The sequence below is a fragment of the Heterodontus francisci genome, chromosome 23 (genome assembly GCF_036365525.1).
Source record: "Heterodontus francisci isolate sHetFra1 chromosome 23, sHetFra1.hap1, whole genome shotgun sequence".
NCBI lineage: Eukaryota > Metazoa > Chordata > Chondrichthyes > Heterodontiformes > Heterodontidae > Heterodontus > Heterodontus francisci.
The window spans coordinates 75459983-75482627 of NC_090393.1; positions in this window are offsets into that span (position 1 = coordinate 75459983).

Consider the following 22645-nt stretch of genomic DNA (forward strand, 5'->3'; position numbering starts at 1 on the left):
AAGTGTCTCTGTATCTGATTTAGAGGAGCAGTGTCTCAGTATCTGATTTAGAGGAGCAGTGTCTCGGTATCTGATTTAGAGGAGCAGTGTCTTGGTATCTGATTTAGAGGAGCAGTGTCTCAGTATCTGATTTAGAGGAGCAGTGTCTCAGTATCTGATTTAGAGGAGCAGTGTCTCAGTATCTGATTTAGAGGAGCAGTGTCTCGGTATCTGCTTTTGAGAAGCAGTGTCTCAGTATCTGATTTAAAGGAGCAATGTCTCAGTATCTGATTTAAAGGAGCAGTGTCTCAGTATCTGATTTAGAGGAGCAGTGTCTCGGTATCTGATTTAGAGGAGCAGTGTCTCGGTATCTGATTTAGAAGAGCAGTGTCCCGGTATTTGATTTAGTGGAGCAGTGTCTCGGTATCTGATTTAGAGGAGCAGTGTCTCACAACCTGATTTAGAGGAGCAGTGTCTCAGTATCTGATTTAAAGGAGCAGTGTCTCAGTATCTGATTTAGAGGAGCAGTGTTTCGGTATCTGATTTAATGGAGCAGCGTCTCGGTATCAGTTCTAAAGGAGCAGCGTCTCGGTATCTGAATTGGAGGAGCAGCATCTCAGTATCTGATTTAAAGGAGCAGTGTCTCGGGATCTGATTTAGATGAGCAGTGTCTCAGTATCTGATTTAGAGCAGCAGTGTCTCAGTATCTGATTTAGAGGAGCAGTGTCTTGGTATCTGATTTAGACGAGCAGTGTCTCGGTATCTGATTTAGAGGAGCAGTGTCTCGGTATCTGATTTATGGAGCAGTGTCTCAGTATCTGATTTAAAGGAGCAGTGTCTCGGTATCAAATTTAAAGGAACAGTGTCTCAGTATCTGATTTAGAGGAGCAGTGTCTCAGTATCTGATTTAGAGGAGCAGTGTCTCGGTATCTGATTTAGAGGAGCAGTGTCTCGATATCTGATTTAGAGGAGCAGTGTCTCGGTATCTGATTTAGAGGAGCATTGTCTCGGTGTCTGATTTAGAGGAGCAGTGTCTCGGTATCTGATTTAGAGGAGCAGTGTCTCGGTATCTGATTTAGAGGCGCTGTGTCTCGGTATCTGATTTAGAGGAGCAGTGTCTCGGTATCTGATTTAAAGGAACAGTGTCTCAGTATCTGATTTAGAGGAGCAGTGTCTCAGTATCTGATTTAGAGAAGCAGTATCTCATTATCTGATTTAAAGGAGCAGTGTCTCGGTATCAGATTTAAAGGAACAGTGTCTCAGTATCTGATTTAGAGGAGCAGTGTCTCAGTATCTGATTTAGAGGAGCAGTGTCTCGGTATCTGATTTAGAGGAGCAGTGTCTCGATATCTGATTTGGAGGAGCAGTGTCTCGGTATCTGATTTAGAGGAGCAGTGTCTCGGTATCTGATTTAGAGGAGCAGTGTCTCGGTATCTGATTTAGAGGAGCAGTTTCTCGTTATCTGATTTATCGGAGAAGTGTCTCGGTATCTGATTTCGAGGAGCAGTGTCTCAGTATCTGACCTAGAGGAGCAGTGTCTCGGTATCTGATTTAGAGGAGCAGTGTCTCAGTATCTGATTTAGAGGAGCAGTGTCTCGGTATCTGATTTAGAGGAGCAGTGTCTCGGTATCTGCTTTAGAGGAGCAGTGTCTCAGTATCTGATTTAAAGTAGCAGTGTCTCAGTATCTGATTTAAAGGAGCAGTGTCTCAGTATCTGATTTAGAGGAGCAGTGTCTCGGTTTCTGATTTGGAGGAGCAGTGTCTCGGTATCTGATTTGAAGGAGCAGTGTCTCGGTATCTGATTTAGTGGAGCATTGTCTCGGTATCTGATTTAGTGGAGCAGTGTCTCGGTATCTGATTTAGTGGAGCAGTGTCTCGGTATCTGATTTAAAGGAGCAGTGTCTCTGTATCTGATTTAGATGAGCAGTGTCTCAGTATCTGATTTAGAGAAGCATTGTCTCGGTATCTGATTTAGAGGAGCAGTGTCTCGGTATCTGATTTCGTGGAGCAGTGTCTCGGTATCTGATTTGGAGGAGCAGTGTCTCGGTATCTGATTTTGAGGCGCTGTGTCTCGGTGTCTGATTTAGAGGAGCAGTGTCTCGGTATCAGATTTAGAGGAGCAGTGTCTCGGTATCTCATTTAGAGGAGCAGTGTCTCAGTATCTGATTTAGAGGAGCTGTGTCTCGGTATCTGATTCAGAGGAGCAGTGTCTCGGTATCTGATTTAGAGGAGCAGTGTCTCGGTATCTGATTTAGAGGAGCAGTGTCTCGGTATCTGATTTATAGGAGAAGTGTCTCTGTATCTGATTTCGAGGAGCAGTGTCTCGGTATCTGATTTAGAGGAGCAGTGTCTCAGTATCTGATTTAGAGGAGCTGTGTCTCGGTATCTGATTTAGGGGAGCAGTGTCTCGGTATCTGATTTAGAGGAGCAGTGTCTCGGTATCTGATTTAGAGGAGCAGTGTCTCGGTATCTGATTTATAGGAGAAGTGTCTCTGTATCTGATTTAGAGGAGCAGTGTCTCAGTATCTGATTTAGAGGAGCAGTGTCTCGGTATCTGATTTAGAGGAGCATTGTCTCGGTATCTGATTTAGAAGAGCAGTGTCCCGGTATTTGATTTAGTGGAGCAGTGTCTCGGTATCTGATCTAGAGGAGCAGTGTCTCACAATCTGATTTAGAGGAGCAGTGTCTCAGTATCTGATTTAGAGGAGCAGTCTCTCGGTATCTGATTTAATGGAGCAGCGTCTCGGTATCAGTTCTAAAGGAGCAGCGTCTCGGTATCTGATTTAGAGGAGCAGCATCTCAGTATCTGATTTAAAGGAGCAGTGTCTCGGGATCTGATTTAGATGAGCAGTGTCTCAGTATCTGATTTGGAGCAGCAGTGTCTCAGTATCTGATTTAGAGGAGCAGTGTCTCGGTATCTGATATATGGAGCAGTGTCTTTGTATCTGATTTAAAGGAGCATTGTCTCGGTATCAGATTTAGAGGAGCAGTGTCTCGGTTTCTGATTTAGAGAAGCAGTGTCTCATTATCTGATTTAAAGGAGCAGTGTCTCGGTATCAGATTTAAAGGAACAGTGTCTCAGTATCTGATTTAGAGGAGCAGTGTCTCGGTATCTGATTTAGAGGAGCAGTGTCTCGATATCTGATTTAGAGGAGCAGTGTCTCGATATCTGATTTAGAGGAGCAGTGTCTCGGTATCTGATTTAGAGGAGCAGTGTCTCAGTATCTGATTTAGAGGAGCAGTGTCTCGGTATCTGCTTTAGAGGAGCAGTGTCTCAGTATCTGATTTAGAGGAGCAGTGTCTCGGTATCTGATTTGAAGGAGCAGTGTCTCGGTATCTGATTTAGTGGAGCATTGTCTCGGTATCTGATTTAGTGGAGCAGTGTCTCGGTATCTGATTTAGTGGAGCAGTGTCTCGGTATCTAATTTAAAGGAGCAGTGTCTCAGTATCTGATTTGGAGCAGCAGTGTCTCAGTATCTGATTTAGAGGAGCAGTGTCTTGGTATCTGATTTAGACGAGCAGTGTCTCGGTATCTGATTTAGAGGAGCAGTGTCTCGGTATCTGATTTATGGAGCAGTGTCTCTGTATCTGATTTAAAGGAGCAGTGTCTCGGGATCTGATTTAGAGGAGCAGTGTCTCGATATCTGATTTAGAGGAGCAGTGTCTCGGTATCTGATTTAGAGGAGCAGTGTCTCAGTATCTGATTTAGAGGAGCAGTGTCTCGGTATCTGATTTAGAGGAGCAGTGTGTCGGTATCTGCTTTAGAGGAGCAGTGTCTCAGTATCTGATTTAAAGGAGCAGTGTCTCTGTATCTGATTTAGAGGAGCAGTGTCTCGGTATCTGATTTGAAGGAGCAGTGTCTCGGTATCTGATTTAGTGGAGCATTGTCTCGGTATCTGATTTAGTGGAGCAGTGTCTCGGTATCTGATTTAGTGGAGCAGTGTCTCGGTATCTGATTTAAAGGAGCAGTGTCTCTGTATCTGATTTAGATGAGCAGTGTCTCGGTATCTGATTTAGAGGCGCAGTGTCTCGGTATCAGATTCAGAGGAGCAGTGTCTCGGTATCTGATTTAGAGGAGCAGTGTCTCGGTATCAGATTCAGAGGAGCAATGTCTCGGTATCTGATTTAGAGGCGCAGTGTCTCGGTGTCTGATTTAGAGGAGCAGTGTCTCGGTATCAGATTTAGAGGAGCAGTGTCTCAGTATCTGATTTAGAGGAGCTGTGTCTCGGAATCTGATTTAGAGGAGCAGTGTCTCGGTATCTGATTTATAGGAGAAGTGTCTCTGTATCTGATTTAGAGGAGCAGTGTCTCAGTATCTGATTTAGAGGAGCAGTGTCTCGGTATCTGATTTAGAGGAGCAGTGTCTTGGTATCTGATTTAGAGGAGCAGTGTCTCAGTATCTGATTTAGAGGAGCAGTGTCTCAGTATCTGATTTAGAGGAGCAGTGTCTCGGTATCTGCTTTTGAGAAGCAGTGTCTCAGTATCTGATTTAAAGGAGCAGTGTCTCAGTATCTGATTTAAAGGAGCAGTGTCTCAGTATCTGATTTAGAGGAGCTGTGTCTCGGTATCTGATTTAGAGGAGCAGTGTCTCGGTATCTGATTTAGAACAGCTGTGTCCCGGTATTTGATTTAGAGGAGCAGCGTCTCGGTATCTGATTTAGAGGAGCAGCATCTCAGTATCTGATTTAAAGGAGCACTGTCTCGGGATCTGATTTAGATGAGCAGTGTCTCAGTATCTGATTTAGAGGAGCAGTGTCTTGGTATCTGATTTAGACGAGCAGTGTCTCGGTATCTGATTTAAAGGAGCAGTGTCTCAGTATCTGATTTAGAGGAGCAGTGTCTCGGTATCTGATTTGAAGGAGCAGTGTCTCGGTATCTGATTTAGTGGAGCATTGTCTCGGTATCTGATTTAGTGGAGCAGTGTCTCGGTATCTGATTTAGTGGAGCAGTGTCTCGGTATCTGATTTAAAGGAGCAGTGTCTCAGTATCTGATTTGGAGCAGCAGTGTCTCAGTATCTGATTTAGAGGAGCAGTGTCTTGGTATCTGATTTAGACGAGCAGTGTCTCGGTATCTGATTTAGAGGAGCAGTGTCTCGGTATCTGATTTATGGAGCAGTGTCTCTGTATCTGATTTAAAGGAGCAGTGTCTCAGTATCTGATTTAGAGGAGCAGTGTCTCAGTATCTGATTTAGAGGAGCAGTGTCTCGGTATCTGATTTAGAGGAGCAGTGTCTCGATATCTGATTTAGAGGAGCAGTGTCTCGGTATCTGATTTAGAGGAGCAGTGTCTCGGTATCTGATTTAGAGGCGCTGTGTTCGGTATCTGATTTAGAGGAGCAGTGTCTCGGTATCAGATTTAGAGGAGCAGTGTCTCGGTATCTGATTTAGAGGAGCAGTGTCTCGGTATCTGATTTAGAGGAGCAGTGTCTCGGTATCTGATTTATAGGAGAAGTGTCTCTGTATCTGATTTAGAGGAGCAGTGTCTCAGTATCTGATTTAGAGGAGCAGTGTCTCGGTATCTGATTTAGAGGAGCAGTGTCTTGGTAGCTGATTTAGAGGAGCAGTGTCTCAGTATCTGATTTAGAGGAGCAGTGTCTCAGTATCTGATTTCGAGGAGCAGTGTCTCGGTATCTGATTTAGAGGAGCAGTGTTTCGGTATCTGATTTAGAAGAGCAGTGTCCCGGTATTTGATTTAGTGGAGCAGTGTCTCGGTATCTGATTTAGAGGAGCAGTGTCTCACAACCTGATTTAGAGGAGCAGTGTCTCAGTATCTGATTTAAAGGAGCAGTGTCTCAGTATCTGATTTAGTGGAGCAGTGTTTCGGTATCTGATTTAATGGAGCAGCGTCTTGATATCAGTTCTAAAGGAGCAGCGTCTCGGTATCTGATTTAGAGGAGCAGCATCTCAGTATCTGATTTAAAGGAGCAGTGTCTTGGTATCTGATTTAGAGCAGCAGTGTCTCAGTATCTGATTTAGAGGAGCAGTGTCTTGGTATCTGATTTAGACGAGCAGTGTCTCAGTATCTGATTTCGAGGAGCAGTGTCTCGGTATCTGATTTATGGAGCAGTGTCTCAGTATCTGATTTAAAGGAGCAGTGTCTCGGTATCAGATTTAGAGGAGCAGTGTCTCGGTTTCTGATTTAGAGAAGCAGTGTCTCATTATCTGATTTAAAGGAGCAGTGTCTCGGTATCAGATTTAAAGGAACAGTGTCTCAGTATCTGATTTAGAGGAGCAGTGTCTCAGTATCTGATTTAGAGGAGCAGTATCTCGATATCTGATTTAGAGGAGCAGTGTCTCGGTATCTGATTTAGAGGAGCAGTGTCTCGGTATCTGATTTAGAGGTGCAGTGTTCGGTATCTGATTTATAGGAGCAGTGTCTCAGTATCTGATTTAGAGGAGCAGTGTCTCAGTATCTGATTTAGAGGAGCAGTGTCTCGGTATCTGATTTAGAGGAGCAGTGTCTTTGTAGCTGATTTAGAGGAGCTGTGTCTCAGTATCTGATTTAGAGGAGCAGTGTCTCAGTATCTGATTTCGAGGAGCAGTGTCTCGGTATCTGATTTAGAGGAGCAGTGTCTCGGTATCTGCTTTAGAGAAGCAGTGTCTCAGTATCTGATTTAATGGAGCTGTGTCTCAGTATCTGATTTAAAGGAGCAGTGTCTCAGTATCTGATTTCGAGGAGCAGTGTCTCGGTATCTGATTTAGAGGAGCAGTGTCTCGGTATCTGATTTAGAGGAGCAGTGTCTCAGTATCTGATTTAGAGGAGCAGTGTCTCAGTATCTGATTTAAAGGAGCAGTGTCTCAGTATCTGATTTAATGGAGCAGTGTCACGGTATCTGATTTAAAGGAGCAGTGTCCCGGTATTTGATTTAGTGGAGCAGTGTCTCGGTATCTGATTTAGAGGAGCAGTGTCTCACAATCTGATTTAGAGGAGCAATGTCTCAGTATCTGATTTAAAGGAGCAGTGTCTCAGTATCTGATTTAGAGGAGCAGTGTCTCGGTATCTGATTTAATGGAGCAGCGTCTCGGTATCAGTTCTGAAGGAGCAGCGTCTCGGTATCTGATTTAGAGGAGCAGCGTCTCGGGATCTGATTTAGAGGAGCAGTGTCTCGGTATCTGATTTAAAGGAGCAGCGTTTCGGTATCTGATTTACAGGAGCAGTGTCTCAGTATCTGATTTAGAGGAGCAGTGTCTCAGTATCTGATTTAGAGGAGCAGTGTCTCGGTTTCTGATTTAGAGGAGCAGTGTCTCGGTATCTGATTTAAAGGAGCAGTGTCTCGGTATCTGATTTAGAGGAGCAGTGTCTCGGTATCAGATCTAAAGGAGCAGCGTCTCGGTATCAGATTTAAAGGAGCAGTGTCTCAGTATCTGATTTAGAGGAGCAGTGTCGCGGTTTCTGATTTAGAGGAGCAGTGTCTCAGTATCTGATTTAGTGGAGCAGTGTCTAGGTGTCTGATTTAAAGGAGCAGTGTCTCGGTATCTGATTTCGTGGAGCAGTGTCTCGGTATCTGATTTAGTGGAGCATTGTCTCGGTATCTGATTTAGAGGAGCAGTGTCTCAGTATCTGATTTAGTGGAGCAGTGTCTCGGTATCTGATTTAAAGGAGCAGTGTCTCGGTATCTGATTTAGAGGAGCAGTGTCTCGGTATCTGATTTAGAGGAGCAGTGTCTCGGTATCTGATTTATAGGAGAAGTGTCTCTGTATCTGATTTAGAGGAGCAGTGTCTCAGTATCTGATTTAGAGGAGCAGTGTCTCGGTATCTGATTTAGAGGAGCAGTGTCTTGGTATCTGATTTAGAGGAGCAGTGTCTCAGTATCTGATTTAGAGGAGCAGTGTCTCAGTATCTGATTTAGAGGAGCAGTGTCTCGGTATCTGCTTTTGAGAAGCAGTGTCTCAGTATCTGATTTAAAGGAGCAGTGTCTCAGTATCTGATTTAAAGGAGCAGTGTCTCAGTATCTGATTTAGAGGAGCAGTGTCTCGGTATCTGATTTAGAGGAGCAGTGTCTCGGTATCTGATTTAGAACAGCTGTGTCCCGGTATTTGATTTAGAGGAGCAGCGTCTCGGTATCTGATTTAGAGGAGCAGCATCTCAGTATCTGATTTAAAGGAGCACTGTCTCGGGATCTGATTTAGATGAGCAGTGTCTCAGTATCTGATTTAGAGCAGCAGTGTCTCAGTATCTGATTTAGAGGAGCAGTGTCTTGGTATCTGATTTAGACGAGCAGTGTCTCGGTATCTGATTTAGAGGAGCAGTGTCTCGGTATCTGATTTATGGAGCAGTGTCTCAGTATCTGATTTAAAGGAGCAGTGTCTCGGTATCAGATTTAGAGGAGCTGTGTCTCGGTTTCTGATTTAGAGAAGCAGTGTCTCATTATCTGATTTAAAGGAGCAGTGTCTCGGTATCAGATTTAAAGGAACAGTGTCTCAGTATCTGATTTAGAGGAGCAGTGTCTCAGTATCTGATTTAGAGGAGCAGTGTCTCGGTATCTGATTTAGAGGAGCAGTGTCTCGATATCTGATTTAGAGGAGCAGTGTCTCGGTATCTGATTTAGAGGAGCAGTGTCTCGGTATCTGATTTAGAGGCGCTGTGTTCGGTATCTGATTTAGAGGAGCAGTGTCTCGGTATCAGATTTAGAGGAGCAGTGTCTCGGTATCTGATTTAGAGGAGCAGTGTCTCGGTATCTGATTTAGAGGAGCAGTGTCTCGGTATCTGATTTATAGGAGAAGTGTCTCTGTATCTGATTTAGAGGAGCAGTGTCTCAGTATCTGATTTAGAGGAGCAGTGTCTCGGTATCTGATTTAGAGGAGCAGTGTCTCGGTAGCTGATTTAGAGGAGCAGTGTCTCAGTATCTGATTTAGAGGAGCAGTGTCTCAGTATCTGATTTCGAGGAGCAGTGTCTCGGTATCTGATTTAGAGGAGCAGTGTTTCGGTATCTGATTTAGAAGAGCAGTGTCCCGGTATTTGATTTAGTGGAGCAGTGTCTCGGTATCTGATTTAGAGGAGCAGTGTCTCACAACCTGATTTAGAGGAGCAGTGTCTCAGTATCTGATTTAAAGGAGCAGTGTCTCAGTATCTGATTTAGAGGAGCAGTGTCTCGGTATCTGATTTAGAGGAGCAGTGTCTTTGTAGCTGATTTAGAGGAGCTGTGTCTCAGTATCTGATTTAGAGGAGCAGTGTCTCAGTATCTGATTTCGAGGAGCAGTGTCTCGGTATCTGATTTAGAGGAGCAGTGTCTCGGTATCTGCTTTAGAGAAGCAGTGTCTCAGTATCTGATTTAATGGAGCTGTGTCTCAGTATCTGATTTAAAGGAGCAGTGTCTCAGTATCTGATTTCGAGGAGCAGTGTCTCGGTATCTGATTTAGAGGAGCAGTGTCTCGGTATCTGATTTAGAGGAGCAGTGTCTCAGTATCTGATTTAGAGGAGCAGTGTCTCAGTATCTGATTTAAAGGAGCAGTGTCTCAGTATCTGATTTAATGGAGCAGTGTCACCGTATCTGATTTAAAGGAGCAGTGTCCCGGTATTTGATTTAGTGGAGCAGTGTCTCGGTATCTGATTTAGAGGAGCAGTGTCTCACAATCTGATTTAGAGGAGCAATGTCTCAGTATCTGATTTAAAGGAGCAGTTTCTCAGTATCTGATTTAGAGGAGCAGTGTCTCGGTATCTGATTTAATGGAGCAGCGTCTCGGTATCAGTTCTAAAGGAGCAGCGTCTCGGTATCTGATTTAGAGGAGCAGCGTCTCGGGATCTGATTTAGAGGAGCAGTGTCTCGGTATCTGATTTAAAGGAGCAGCGTTTCGGTATCTGATTTACAGGAGCAGTGTCTCAGTATCTGATTTAGAGGAGCAGTGTCTCAGTATCTGATTTAGAGGAGCAGTGTCTCGGTTTCTGATTTAGAGGAGCAGTGTCTCGGTATCTGATTTAAAGGAGCAGTGTCTCGGTATCTGATTTAGAGGAGCAGTGTCTCGGTATCAGATCTAAAGGAGCAGCGTCTCGGTATCAGATTTAAAGGAGCAGAGTCTCAGTATCTGATTTAGAGGAGCAGTGTCGCGGTTTCTGATTTAGAGGAGCAGTGTCTCAGTATCTGATTTAGTGGAGCAGTGTCTAGGTGTCTGATTTAAAGGAGCAGTGTCTCGGTATCTGATTTCGTGGAGCAGTGTCTCGGTATCTGATTTAGTGGAGCATTGTCTCGGTATCTGATTTAGAGGAGCAGTGTCTCAGTATCTGATTTAGTGGAGCAGTGTCTCGGTATCTGATTTAAAGGAGCAGTGTCTCGGTATCTGATTTAGAGGAGCAGTGTCTCGGTATCTGATTTAGAGGAGCAGTGTCTCGGTATCTGATTTATTGGAGCAGTGTCTCGGTATCTGATTTAGAGGAGCAGTGTCTCGGTATCTGATTTAGAGGAGCAGTGTCTTGGTATCTGATTTAGAGGAGCAGTGTCTCAGTATCTGATTTAGTGGAGCAGTGTCTCAGTATCAGATTTCGAGGAGCAGTGTCTCGGTATCTGATTTAGAGGAGCAGTGTCACGGTATCTGATTTAGAAGAGCAGTGTCCCGGTATTTGATTTAGTGGAGCAGTAACTCGGTATCTGATTTAGAGGAGCAGTGTCTCACAACCTGATTTAGAGGAGCAGTGTCTCAGTATCTGATTTAAAGGAGCAGTGTCTCAGTATCTGATTTAGAGGAGCAGTGTTTCGGTATCTGATTTAATGGAGCAGCGTCTCGGTATCAGTTCTAAAGGAGCAGCATCTCAGTATCTGATTTAGAGGAGCACTGTCTCGGGATCTGATTTAGATGAGCAGTGTCTCAGTATCTGATTTAGAGCAGCAGTGTCGCAGTATCTGATTTAGAGGAGCAGTGTCTTGGTATCTGATTTAGACGAGCAGTGTCTCGGTATCTGATTTAGAGGAGCAGTGTCTCGGTATCTGATTTAGAGGAGCAGTGTCTCGGTTTCTGATTTAGAGAAGCAGTGTCTCATTATCTGATTTAAAGGAGCAGTGTCTCAGTATCTGATTTAAAGGAGCAGTGTCTCGGTATCAGATTTAGAGGAGCAGTGTCTCGGTTTCTGATTTAGAGAAGCAGTCTCTCATTATCTGATTTAAAGGAGCAGTGTCTCGGTATCAGATTTAAAGGAACAGTGTCTCAGTATCTGATTTAGAGGAGCAGTGTCTCAGTATCTGATTTAGAGGAGCAGTGTCTCGATATCTGATTTAGAGGAGCAGTGTCTCAGTATCTGATTTAGAGGAGCAGTGTCTCGGTATCTGATTTAGAGGCGCAGTGTCTCAGTATCTGATTTAGAGGAGCAGTGTCTCGATATCTGATTTAGAGGAGCAGTGTCTCGGTATCTGATTTAGAGGAGCAGTGTCTCGGTATCTGATTTAGAGGAGCAGAGTCTCGGTATCTGATTTAGAGGAGCAGTGTCTCGGTATCTGATTTATAGGAGCAGTGTCTCAGTATCTGATTTAGAGGAGCAGTGTCTCGATATCTGATTTAGAGGAGCAGTGTCTCGGTATCTGATTTAGAGGAGCAGTGTCTCGGTATCTGATTTAGAGGAGCAGTGTCTCGGTATCTGATTTATAGGAGCAGAGTCTCGGTATCAGATTTAGAGGAGCAGTGTCTCGGTATCTGATTTAGAGGAGCAGTGTCTCGATATCTGATTTAGAGGAGCAGTGTCTCGGTATCTGATTTATAGGAGAAGTGTCTCTGTATCTGATTTAGAGGAGCAGTGTCTCAGTATCTGATTTAGAGGAGCAGTGTCTCGGTATCTGATTTAGAGGAGCAGTGTCTTGGTAGCTGATTTAGAGGAGCAGTGTCTCAGTATCTGATTTAGAGGAGCAGTGTCTCAGTATCTGATTTCGAGGAGCAGTGTCTCGGTATCTGATTTAGAGGAGCAGTGTCTCGGTGTCTGCTTTAGAGAAGCAGTGTCTCAGTATCTGATTTAAAGGAGCTGTGTCTCAGTATCTGATTTAAAGGAGCAGTGTCTCAGTATCTGATTTAGAGGAGCAGTGTCTCGGTATCTGATTTAGAGGAGCAGTGTCTCGGAATCTGATTTAGAGGAGCAGTGTCTCAGTATCTGATTTAAAGGAGCAGTGTCTCAGTATCTGATTTAGAGGAGCAGTGTCTCAGTATCTGATTTAAAGGAGCAGTGTCTCAGTATCTGATTTAAAGGAGCAGTGTCTCAGTATCTGATTTAGAGGAGCAGTGTCTCGGTATCTGATTTAAAGGAGCAGTGTCCCGGTATTTGATTTAGTGGAGCAGTGTCTCGGTATCTGATTTAGAGGAGCAGTGTCTCAGTATCTGATTTAGAGGAGCAGTGTCGCGGTTTCTGATTTAGAGGAGCAGTGTCTCAGTATCTGATTTAGTGGAGCAGTGTCTAGGTATCTGAATTAAAGGAGCAGTGTCTCGGTATCTGATTTCGTGGAGCAGTGTCTCGGTATCTGATTTAGTGGAGCATTGTCTCGGTATCTGATTTAGAGGAGCAGTGTCTCAGTATCTGATTTAGTGGAGCAGTGTCTCGGTATCTGATTTAAAGGAGCAGTGTCTCCGTATCTGATTTAGAGGAGCAGTGTCTCGGTATCTGATTTAGAGGAGCAGTGTCTCGGTATCTGATTTATTGGAGCAGTGTCTCGGTATCTGACTTAAAGGAGCAGTGTCTCGGTATCTGATTTAGATGAGCAGTGTCTCAGTATCTGATTTAGAGGAGCAGTGTCTCGGTATCTGATTTAGAGGAGCAGTGTCTCGGTATCTGATTTAGATGAGCAGTGTCTCGGTATCTGATTTAGAGGCGCTGTGTCTCGGTATCTGATTTAGAGGAGCAGTGTCTCGGTATCTGATTTAGAGGAGCAGTGTCACGGTATCTGATTTAGAGGAGCAGTGTCTCGGTATCTGATTTAGAGGCGCTGTGTCTCGGTATCTGATTTAGAGGAGCAGTGTCTCGGTATCTGATTTAGAGGAGCAGTGTCTCGGTATCTGATTTAGAGGAGCAGTGTCTTGGTAGCTGATTTAGAGGAGCAGTGTCTCAGTATCTGATTTAGTGGAGCAGTGTCTCAGTATCAGATTTCGAGGAGCAGTGTCTCGGTATCTGATTTAGAGGAGCAGTGTCTCGGTATCTGATTTAGAAGAGCAGTGTCCCGGTATTTGATTTAGTGGAGCAGTAACTCGGTATCTGATTTAGAGGAGCAGTGTCTCACAACCTGATTTAGAGGAGCAGTGTCTCAGTATCTGATTTAAAGGAGCAGTGTCTCAGTATCTGATTTAGAGGAGCAGTGTTTCGGTATCTGATTTAATGGAGCAGCGTCTCGTTATCAGTTCTAAAGGAGCAGCGTCTCGGTATCTGATTTAGAGGAGCAGCATCTCAGTATCTGATTTAAAGGAGCACTGTCTCGGGATCTGATTTAGATGAGCAGTGTCTCAGTATCTGATTCAGAGCAGCAGTGTCGCAGTATCTGATTTAGAGGAGCAGTGTCTTGGTATCTGATTTAGACGAGCAGTGTCTCGGTATCTGATTTAGAGGAGCAGTGTCTCGGTATCTGATTTAGAGGAGCAGTGTCTCGGTTTCTGATTTAGAGAAGCAGTGTCTCATTATCTGATTTAAAGGAGCAGTGTCTCAGTATCTGATTTAAAGGAGAAGTGTCTCGGTATCAGATTTAGAGGAGCAGTGTCTCGGTTTCTGATTTAGAGAAGCAGTCTCTCATTATCTGATTTAAAGGAGCAGTGTCTCGGTATCAGATTTAAAGGAACAGTGTCTCAGTATCTGATTTAGAGGAGCAGTGTCTCAGTATCTGATTTAGAGGAGCAGTGTCTCGATATCTGATTTAGAGGAGCAGTGTCTCAGTATCTGATTTAGAGGAGCAGTGTCTCGGTATCTGATTTAGAGGCGCAGTGTCTCAGTATCTGATTTAGAGGAGCAGTGTCTCGATATCTGATTTAGAGGAGCAGTGTCTCGGTATCTGATTTAGAGGAGCAGTGTCACGGTATCTGATTTAGAGGAGCAGTGTCTCGGTATCTGATTTAGAGGAGCAGTGTCTCGGTATCTGATTTATAGGAGCAGTGTCTCAGTATCTGATTTAGAGGAGCAGTGTCTCGATATCTGATTTAGAGGAGCAGTGTCTCGGTATCTGATTTAGAGGAGCAGTGTCTCGGTATCTGATTTAGAGGAGCAGTGTCTCGGTATCTGATTTATAGGAGCAGTGTCTCGGTATCAGATTTAGAGGAGCAGTGTCTCGGTATCTGATTTAGAGGAGCAGTGTCTCGATATCTGATTTAGAGGAGCAGTGTCTCGGTATCTGATTTATAGGAGAAGTGTCTCTGTATCTGATTTAGAGGAGCAGTGTCTCAGTATCTGATTTAGAGGAGCAGTGTCTCGGTATCTGATTTAGAGGAGCAGTGTCTTGGTAGCTGATTTAGAGGAGCAGTGTCTCAGTATCTGATTTAGAGGAGCAGTGTCTCAGTATCTGATTTCGAGGAGCAGTGTCTCGGTATCTGATTTAGAGGTGCAGTGTCTCGGTGTCTGCTTTAGAGAAGCAGTGTCTCAGTATCTGATTTAAAGGAGCTGTGTCTCAGTATCTGATTTAAAGGAGCAGTGTCTCAGTATCTGATTTAGAGGAGCAGTGTCTCGGTATCTGATTTAGAGGAGCAGTGTCTCGGTATCTGATTTAGAGGAGCAGTGTCTCAGTATCTGATTTAAAGGAGCAGTGTCTCAGTATCTGATTTAGAGGAGCAGAGTCTCAGTATCTGATTTAAAGGAGCAGTGTCTCAGTATCTGATTTAAAGGAGCAGTGTCTCAGTATCTGATTTAGAGGAGCAGTGTCTCGGTATCTGATTTAAAGGAGCAGTGTCCCGGTATTTGATTTAGTGGAGCAGTGTTTCGGTATCTGATTTAGAGGAGCAGTGTCTCACAATCTGATTTAGAGGAGCAATGTCTCAGTATCTGATTTAAAGGAGCAGTGTCTCAGTATCTGATTTAGAGGAGCAGTGTCTCGGTATCTGATTTAATGGAGCAGCGTCTCGGTATCAGTTCTAAAGGAGCAGCGTCTCGGTATCTGATTTAGAGGAGCAGCGTCTCGGGATCTGATTTAGAGGAGCAGTGTCTCGGTATCAGATCTAAAGGAGCAGCGTCTCGGTATCAGATTTAAAGGAGCAGTGTCTCAGTATCTGATTTAGAGGAGCAGTGTCGCGGTTTCTGATTTAGAGGAGCAGTGTCTCAGTATCTGATTTAGTGGAGCAGTGTCTAGGTATCTGAATTAAAGGAGCAGTGTCTCGGTATCTGATTTCGTGGAGCAGTGTCTCGGTATCTGATTTAGTGGAGCATTGTCTCGGTATCTGATTTAGAGGAGCAGTGTCTCAGTATCTGATTTAGTGGAGCAGTGTCTCGGTATCTGATTTAAAGGAGCAGTGTCTCCGTATCTGATTTAGAGGAGCAGTGTCTCGGTATCTGATTTAGAGGAGCAGTGTCTCGGTATCTGATTTATTGGAGCAGTGTCTCGGTATCTGACTTAAAGGAGCAGTGTCTCGGTATCTGATTTAGATGAGCAGTGTCTCAGTATCTGATTTAGAGGAGCAGTGTCTCGGTATCTGATTTAGAGGAGCAGTGTCTCGGTATCTGATTTAGATGAGCAGTGTCTCGGTATCTGATTTAGAGGCGCTGTGTCTCGGTATCTGATTTAGAGGAGCAGTGTCTCGGTATCTGATTTAGAGGAGCAGTGTCACGGTATCTGATTTAGAGGAGCAGTGTCTCGGTATCTGATTTAGAGGCGCTGTGTCTCGGTATCTGATTTAGAGGAGCAGTGTCTCGGTATCTGATTTAGAGGAGCAGTGTCTCGGTATCTGATTTAGAGGAGCAGTGTCTCGGTATCTGATTTAGTGGAGCAGTGTCTCGGTATCTGATTTAGTGGAGCAGTGTCTCGGTATCTGATTTAAAGGAGCAGTGTCTCGGTATCTGATTTAGTAGAGCAGTGTCTCAGTATCTGATTTAGAGGAGCAGTGTCTAGGTATCTGATTTAGAGGAGCAGTGTCTCAGTATCTGATTTAGAGGAGCAGTGTCTCGATATCTGATTTAGAGGCGCTGTGTCTCGGTATCTGATTTAGAGGAGCAGTGTCTCGGTATCTGATTTAGAGGAGCTGTGTCTCAGCATCTGATTTAGAGGAGCAGTGTCGCAGTATCTGATTTAGAGGAGCAGTGTCTCGGTATCTGATTTAGAGGAGCAGTGTCTTGGTATCTGATTTAGAGGAGCAGTGTCTCAGTATCTGATTTAGAGGAGCAGTGTCTCAGTATCTGATTTAGAGGAGCAGTGTCTCGGTATCTGATTTAGAGGAGCAGTGTCTCGGTATCTGCTTTAGAGAAGCAGTGTCTCAGTATCTGATTTAAAGGAGCAGTGTCTCAGCATCTGATTTAAAGGAGCAGTGTCTCAGTATCTGATTTAGATGAGCAGTGTCTCGGTATCTGATTTAGAGGAGCAGTGTCTCGGTATCTGATTTAGAGGAGCAGTGTCTCAGTATCTGATTTAAAGGAGCAGTGTCTCAGTATCTGACTTAGAGGAGCAGTGTCTCAGTATCTGATTTAAAGGAGCAGTGTCTCAGTATCTGATTTAAAGGAGCAGTGTCTCAGTATATGATTTAGAGGAGCAGTGTCTCAGTATCTGATTTAAAGGAGCAGTGTCTCAGTATCTGATTTAGAGGAGCAGTGTCTCAGTATCTGATTTAAAGGAGCAGTGTCTCAGTATCTGATTTAGAGGAGCAGTGTCTCGGTATCTGATTTAAAGGAGCAGTGTCCCGGTATTTGATTTAGTGGAGCAGTGTCTCGGTATCTGATTTAGAGGAGCAGTGTCTCACAATCTGATTTAGAGGAGCAGTGTCTCAGTATCTGATTTAAAGGAGCAGTGTCTCAGTATCTGATTTGGAGGAGCAGTGACTCGGTATCTGATTTAATGGAGCAGCGTCTCGGTATCTGATTTAGAGGAGCAGCGTCTCGGGATCTGGTTTAGAGGAGCAGTGTCTTGGTATCTGATTTAGACGAGCAGTGTCTCGGTATCTGATTTAGAGGAGCAGTGTCTTGGTATCTGATTTAGACGAGCAGTGTCTCGGTATCTGATTTAGAGGAGCAGTGTCTCAGTATCTGATTTATGGAGCAGTGTCTCAGTATCTGATTTAAAGGAGCAGTGTCTCAGTACCTGATTTAGAGGAGCAGTGTCTTGGTATCTGATTTAGACGAGCAGTGTCTCGGTATCTGATTTATGGAGCAGTGTCTCAGTATCTGATTTAAAGGAGCAGTGTCTCAGTACCTGATTTAGAGGAGCAGTGTCTTGGTATCTGATTTAGACGAGCAGTGTCTCGGTATCTGATTTAGAGGAGCAGTGTCTCGGTATCTGATTTAAAGGAGCAGTGTCTCGGTATCTGATTTAGAGGAGCAGTGTCTCGGTATCAGATTTAGAGGAGCAGTGTCTCGGTATCTGATTTATGGAGCAGTGTCTCAGTATCTGATTTAAAGGAGCAGTGTTTCGGTATCAGATTTAGAGGAGCAGTGTCTCGGTATCAGATTTAGAGGAGCAGTGTCTCAGTATCTGATTTAGAGGAGCAGTGTCTCAGTATCTGATTTAAAGGAGCAGTGTCTCGGTTTCTGATTTAGAGGAGCAGTGTCTCGGTATCAGATTTAGAGGAGCAGTGTCTCGGTATCTGATTTATGGAGCAGTGTCTCAGTATCTGATTTAAAGGAGCAGTGTCTCGGTATCAGATTTAGAGGAGCAGTGTCTCGGTATCTGATTTAGAGGAGCAGTGTCTCAGTATCTGATTTAAAGGAGCAGTGTCTCGGTTTCTGATTTAGAGAAGCAGTGTCTCGGTATCTGATTTAAAGGAGCAGTGTCTCGGTATCAGATTTAAAGGAGCAGTGTCTCAGTATCTGATTTAGCGGAGCAGTGTCTCAGTATCTGATTTAGAGGAGCAGTGTCTCGGTATCTGATTTAGAGGAGCAGTGTCTCGGTATGTGATTTAGAGGAGCAGTGTCTCGGTATCTGATTTAGAGGAGCAGTGTCTCGGTATCTGATTTGGAGGAGCAGTGTCTCAGTATCTGATTTAGAGGGGCAGTGTCTCAGTATCTGATTTAGAGGAGCAGTGTCTCGGTATCTGATTTAGAGGAGCAGTGTCTCAGTATATGATTTAGAGGAGCAGTGTCTCGGTATCTGATTTAGAGGAGCAGTGTCTCGGTATCTGATTCAGAGGAGCATTGTCTCGGTATCTGATTTATAGGAGCAGTGTCTCGGTATCAGATTTAGAGGAGCAGTGTCTCGGTATCTGATTTAGAGGAGCAGTGTCTCGGTATCTGATTTAGAGGAGCAGTGTCTCGGTATCTGATTTAGAGGAGCAGTGTCTTGGTAGCTGATTTAGAGGAGCAGTGTCTCAGTATCTGATTTAGAGGAGCAGTGTCTCAGTATCTGATTTAGAGGAGCAGTGTCTCAGTATCTGATTTCGAGGAGCAGTGTCTCGGTATCTGATTTAGAGGAGCAGTGTCTCGGTATCTGCTTTAGAGAAGCAGTGTCTCAGTATCTGATTTAAAGTTGCTGTGTCTCAGTATCTGATTTAAAGGAGCAGTGTCTCAGTATCTGATTTAGAGGAGCAGTGTCTCGGTATCTGATTTAGAGGAGCAGTGTCTCGGTATCTGATTTAGAGGAGCAGTGTCTCAGTATCTGATTTAAAGGAGCAGTGTCTCAGTATCTGATTTAGAGGAGCAGTGTCTCAGTATCTGATTTAAAGGAGCAGTGTCTCAGTATCTGATTTAAAGGAGCAGTGTCTCAGTATCTGATTTAGAGGAGCAGTGTCTCGGTATCTGATTTAAAGGAGCAGTGTCCCGGTATTTGATTTAGTGGAGCAGTGTCTCGGTATCTGATTTAGAGGAGCAGTGTCTCACAATCTGATTTCGAGGAGCAATGTCTCAGTATCTGATTTAGAGGAGCAGTGTCTCAGTATCTGATTTAGTGGAGCAGTGACTAGGTATCTGAATTAAAGGAGCAGTGTCTCGGTATCTGATTTCGTGGAGCAGTGTCTCGGTATCTGATTTAGTGGAGCATTGTCTCGGTATCTGATTTAGAGGAGCAGTGTCTCAGTATCTGATTTAGTGGAGCACTGTCTCGGTATCTGATTTAAAGGAGCAGTGTCTCGGTATCTGATTTAGAGGAGCAGTGTCTCGGTATCTGATTTAGAGGAGCAGTGTCTCGGTATCTGATTTATTGGAGCAGAGTCTCGGTATCTGATTTAAAGGAGCAGTGTCTCGGTATCTGATTTAGATGAGCAGTGTCTCAGTATCTGATTTAGAGGAGCAGTGTCTCGGTATCTGATTTAGAGGAGCAGTGTCTCGGTATCTGATTTAGATGAGCAGTGTCTCGGTATCTGATTTAGAGGCGCTGTGTCTCGGTATCTGATTTAGAGGAGCAGTGTCTCGGTATCTGATTTAGAGGAGCAGTGTCTCGGTATCTGATTTAGAGGAGCAGTGTCTCGGTATCTGATTTAGTGGAGCAGTGTCTCGGTATCTGATTTAGTGGAGCAGTGTCTCGGTATCTGATTTAAAGGAGCAGTGTCTCGGTATCTGATTTAGATGAGCAGTGTCTCAGTATCTGATTTAGAGGAGCAGTGTCTAGGTATCTGATTTAGAGGAGCAGTGTCTCAGTATCTGATTTAGAGGAGCAGTGTCTCGGTATCTGATTTAGAGGCGCTGTGTCTCGGTATCTGATTTAGAGGAGCAGTGTCCCGGTATCTGATTTAGAGGAGCTGTGTCTCAGCATCTGATTTAGAGGAGCAGTGTCTCGGTATCTGATTTAGAGGAGCAGTGTCTCGGTATCTGATTTAGAGGAGCAGTGTCTTGGTATCTGATTTAGAGGAGCAGTGTCTCAGTATCTGATTTAGAGGAGCAGTGTCTCAGTATCTGATTTAGAGGAGCAGTGTCTCGGTATCTGATTTAGAGGAGCAGTGTCTCGGTATCTGCTTTAGAGAAGCAGTGTCGCAGTATCTGATTTAAAGGAGTAATGTCTCAGCATCTGATTTAAAGGAGCAGTGTCTCAGTATCTGATTTAGATGAGCAGTGTCTCGGTATCTGATTTAGAGGAGCAGTGTCTCGGTATCTGATTTAGAGGAGCAGTGTCTCAGTATCTGATTTAAAGGAGCAGTGTCTCAGTATCTGATTTAGAGGAGCAGTGTCTCAGTATCTGATTTAAAGGAGCAGTGTCTCAGTATCTGATTTAAAGGAGCAGTGTCTCATTATCTGATTTAGAGGAGCAGTGTCTCAGTATCTGATTTAGAGGAGCAGTGTCTCAGTATCTGATTTAAAGGAGCAGTGTCTCAGTATCTGATTTAAAGGAGCAGTGTCTCAGTATCTGATTTAGAGCAGCAGTGTCTCGGTATCTGATTTAAAGGAGCAGTGTCCCGGTATTTGATTTAGTGGAGCAGTGACTCGGAATCTGATTTAGAGGAGCAGTGTCTCACAATCTGATTTAGAGGAGCAGTGTCTCAGTATCTGATTTAAAGGAGCAGTGTCTCAGTATCTGATTTGGAGGAGCAGTGTCTCGGTATCTGATTTAATGGAGCAGCGTCTCGGTATCTGATTTAGAGGAGCAGTGTCTTGGTATCTGATTTAGACGAGCAGTGTCTCGGTATCTGATTTAGAGGAGCCGTGTCTCGGTATCTGATTTATGGAGCAGTGTCTCAATATCTGATTTAAAGGAGCAGTGTCTCAGTACCTGATTTAGAGGAGCAGTGTCTTGGTATCTGATTTAGACGAGCAGTGTCTCGGTATCTGATTTAGAGGAGCAGTGTCTCAGTATCTGATTTAAAGGAGCAGTGTCTCGGTATCAGATTTAGAGGAGCAGTGTCTCGGTATCTGATTTATGGAGCAGTGTCTCAGTATCTGATTTAAAGGAGCAGTGTCTCGGTTTCAGATTTGGAGGAGCAGTGTCTCGGTATCTGATTTAGAGGAGCAGTGTCTCGGTATCTGATTTAGAGGAGCAGTGTCTCGGTATCTGATTTCGAGGAGCAGTGTCTCGGTATCTGATTTATGGAGCAGTGTCTCAGTATCTGATTTAAAGGAGCAGTGTCTCGGTATCAGATTTAGAGGAGCAGTGTCTCGGTATCAGATTTAGAGGAGCAGTGTCTCGGTATCTGGTTTAGAGGAGCAGTGTCTCGGTATCTGATTTATGGAGCAGTGTCTCAGTATCTGATTTAAAGGAGCAGTGGCTCGGTTTCTGATTTAGAGAAGCAGTGTCTCATTATCTGATTTAAAGGAGCAGTGTCTAGGTATCAGATTTAAAGGAGCAGTGTCTCAGTATCTGATTTAGCAGAGCAGTGTCTCAGTATCTGATTTAGAGGAGCAGTGTCTCGGTATCTGATTTAGAGGAGCAGTGTCTCGGTATCTGATTTAGAGGAGCAGTGTCTCGATATCTGATTTAGAGGAGCAGTTTCTCGGTATCTGATTTAGAGGAGCAGTGTCTCGGTATCTGATTTAGAGGAGCAGTGTCTCGGTATCTGATTTAGAGGAGCAGTGTCTCGGTATCTGATTTGGAGGAGCAGCGTCTCAGTATCTGATTTAGAGGGGCAGTGTCTCAGTATCTGATTTAGAGGAGCAGTGTCTCGGTATCTGATTTAGAGGAGCAGTGTCTCGGTATCTGATTTAGAGGAGCAGTGTCTCAGTATCTGATTTAGAGGAGCAGTGTCTCGGTATCTGATTCAGAGGGGCAGTGTCTCAGTATCTGATTTAGAGGAGCAGTGTCTCGGTATCCGATTTAGAGGAGCAGTGTCTCGGTATCTGATTTGGAGGAGCAGTGTCTCAGTATCTGATTTAGAGGGGCAGTGTCTCAGTATCTGATTTAGAGGAGCAGTGTCTCGGTATCTGATTTAGAGGAGCAGTGTCTCGGTATCTGATTCAGAGGAGCATTGTCTCGGTATCTGATTTATAGGAGCAGTGTCTCGGTATCAGATTTAGAGGAGCAGTGTCTCGGTATCTGATTTAGAGGAGCAGTGTCTCGGTATCTGATTTAGAGGAGCAGTGTCTCGGTATCTGATTTATAGGAGAAGTGTCTCTGTATCTGATTTAGAGGAGCAGTGTCTCAGTATCTGATTTAGAGGAGCAGTGTCTCGGTATCTGATTTAGAGGAGCAGTGTCTTGGTAGCTGATTTAGAGGAGCAGTGTCTCAGTATCTGATTTAGAGGAGCAGTGTCTCAGTATCTGATTTCGAGGAGCAGTGTCTCGGTATCTGATTTAGAGGAGCAGTGTCTCGGTATCTGCTTTAGAGAAGCAGTGTCTCAGTATCTGATTTAAAGTTGCTGTGTCTCAGTATCTGATTTAAAGGAGCAGTGTCTCAGTATCTGATTTAGAGGAGCAGTGTCTCGGTATCTGATTTAGAGCAGCAGTGTCTCGGTATCTGATTTAGAGGAGCAGTGTCTCAGTATCTGATTTAAAGGAGCAGTGTCTCAGTATCTGATTTAGAGGAGCAGTGTCTCAGTATCTGATTTAAAGGAGCAGTGTCTCAGTATCTGATTTAAAGGAGCAGTGTCTCAGTATCTGATTTAGAGGAGCAGTGTCTCGGTATCTGATTTAAAGGAGCAGTGTCCCGGTATTTGATTTAGTGGAGCAGTGTCTCGGTATCTGATTTAGAGGAGCAGTGTCTCACAATCTGATTTCGAGGAGCAATGTCTCA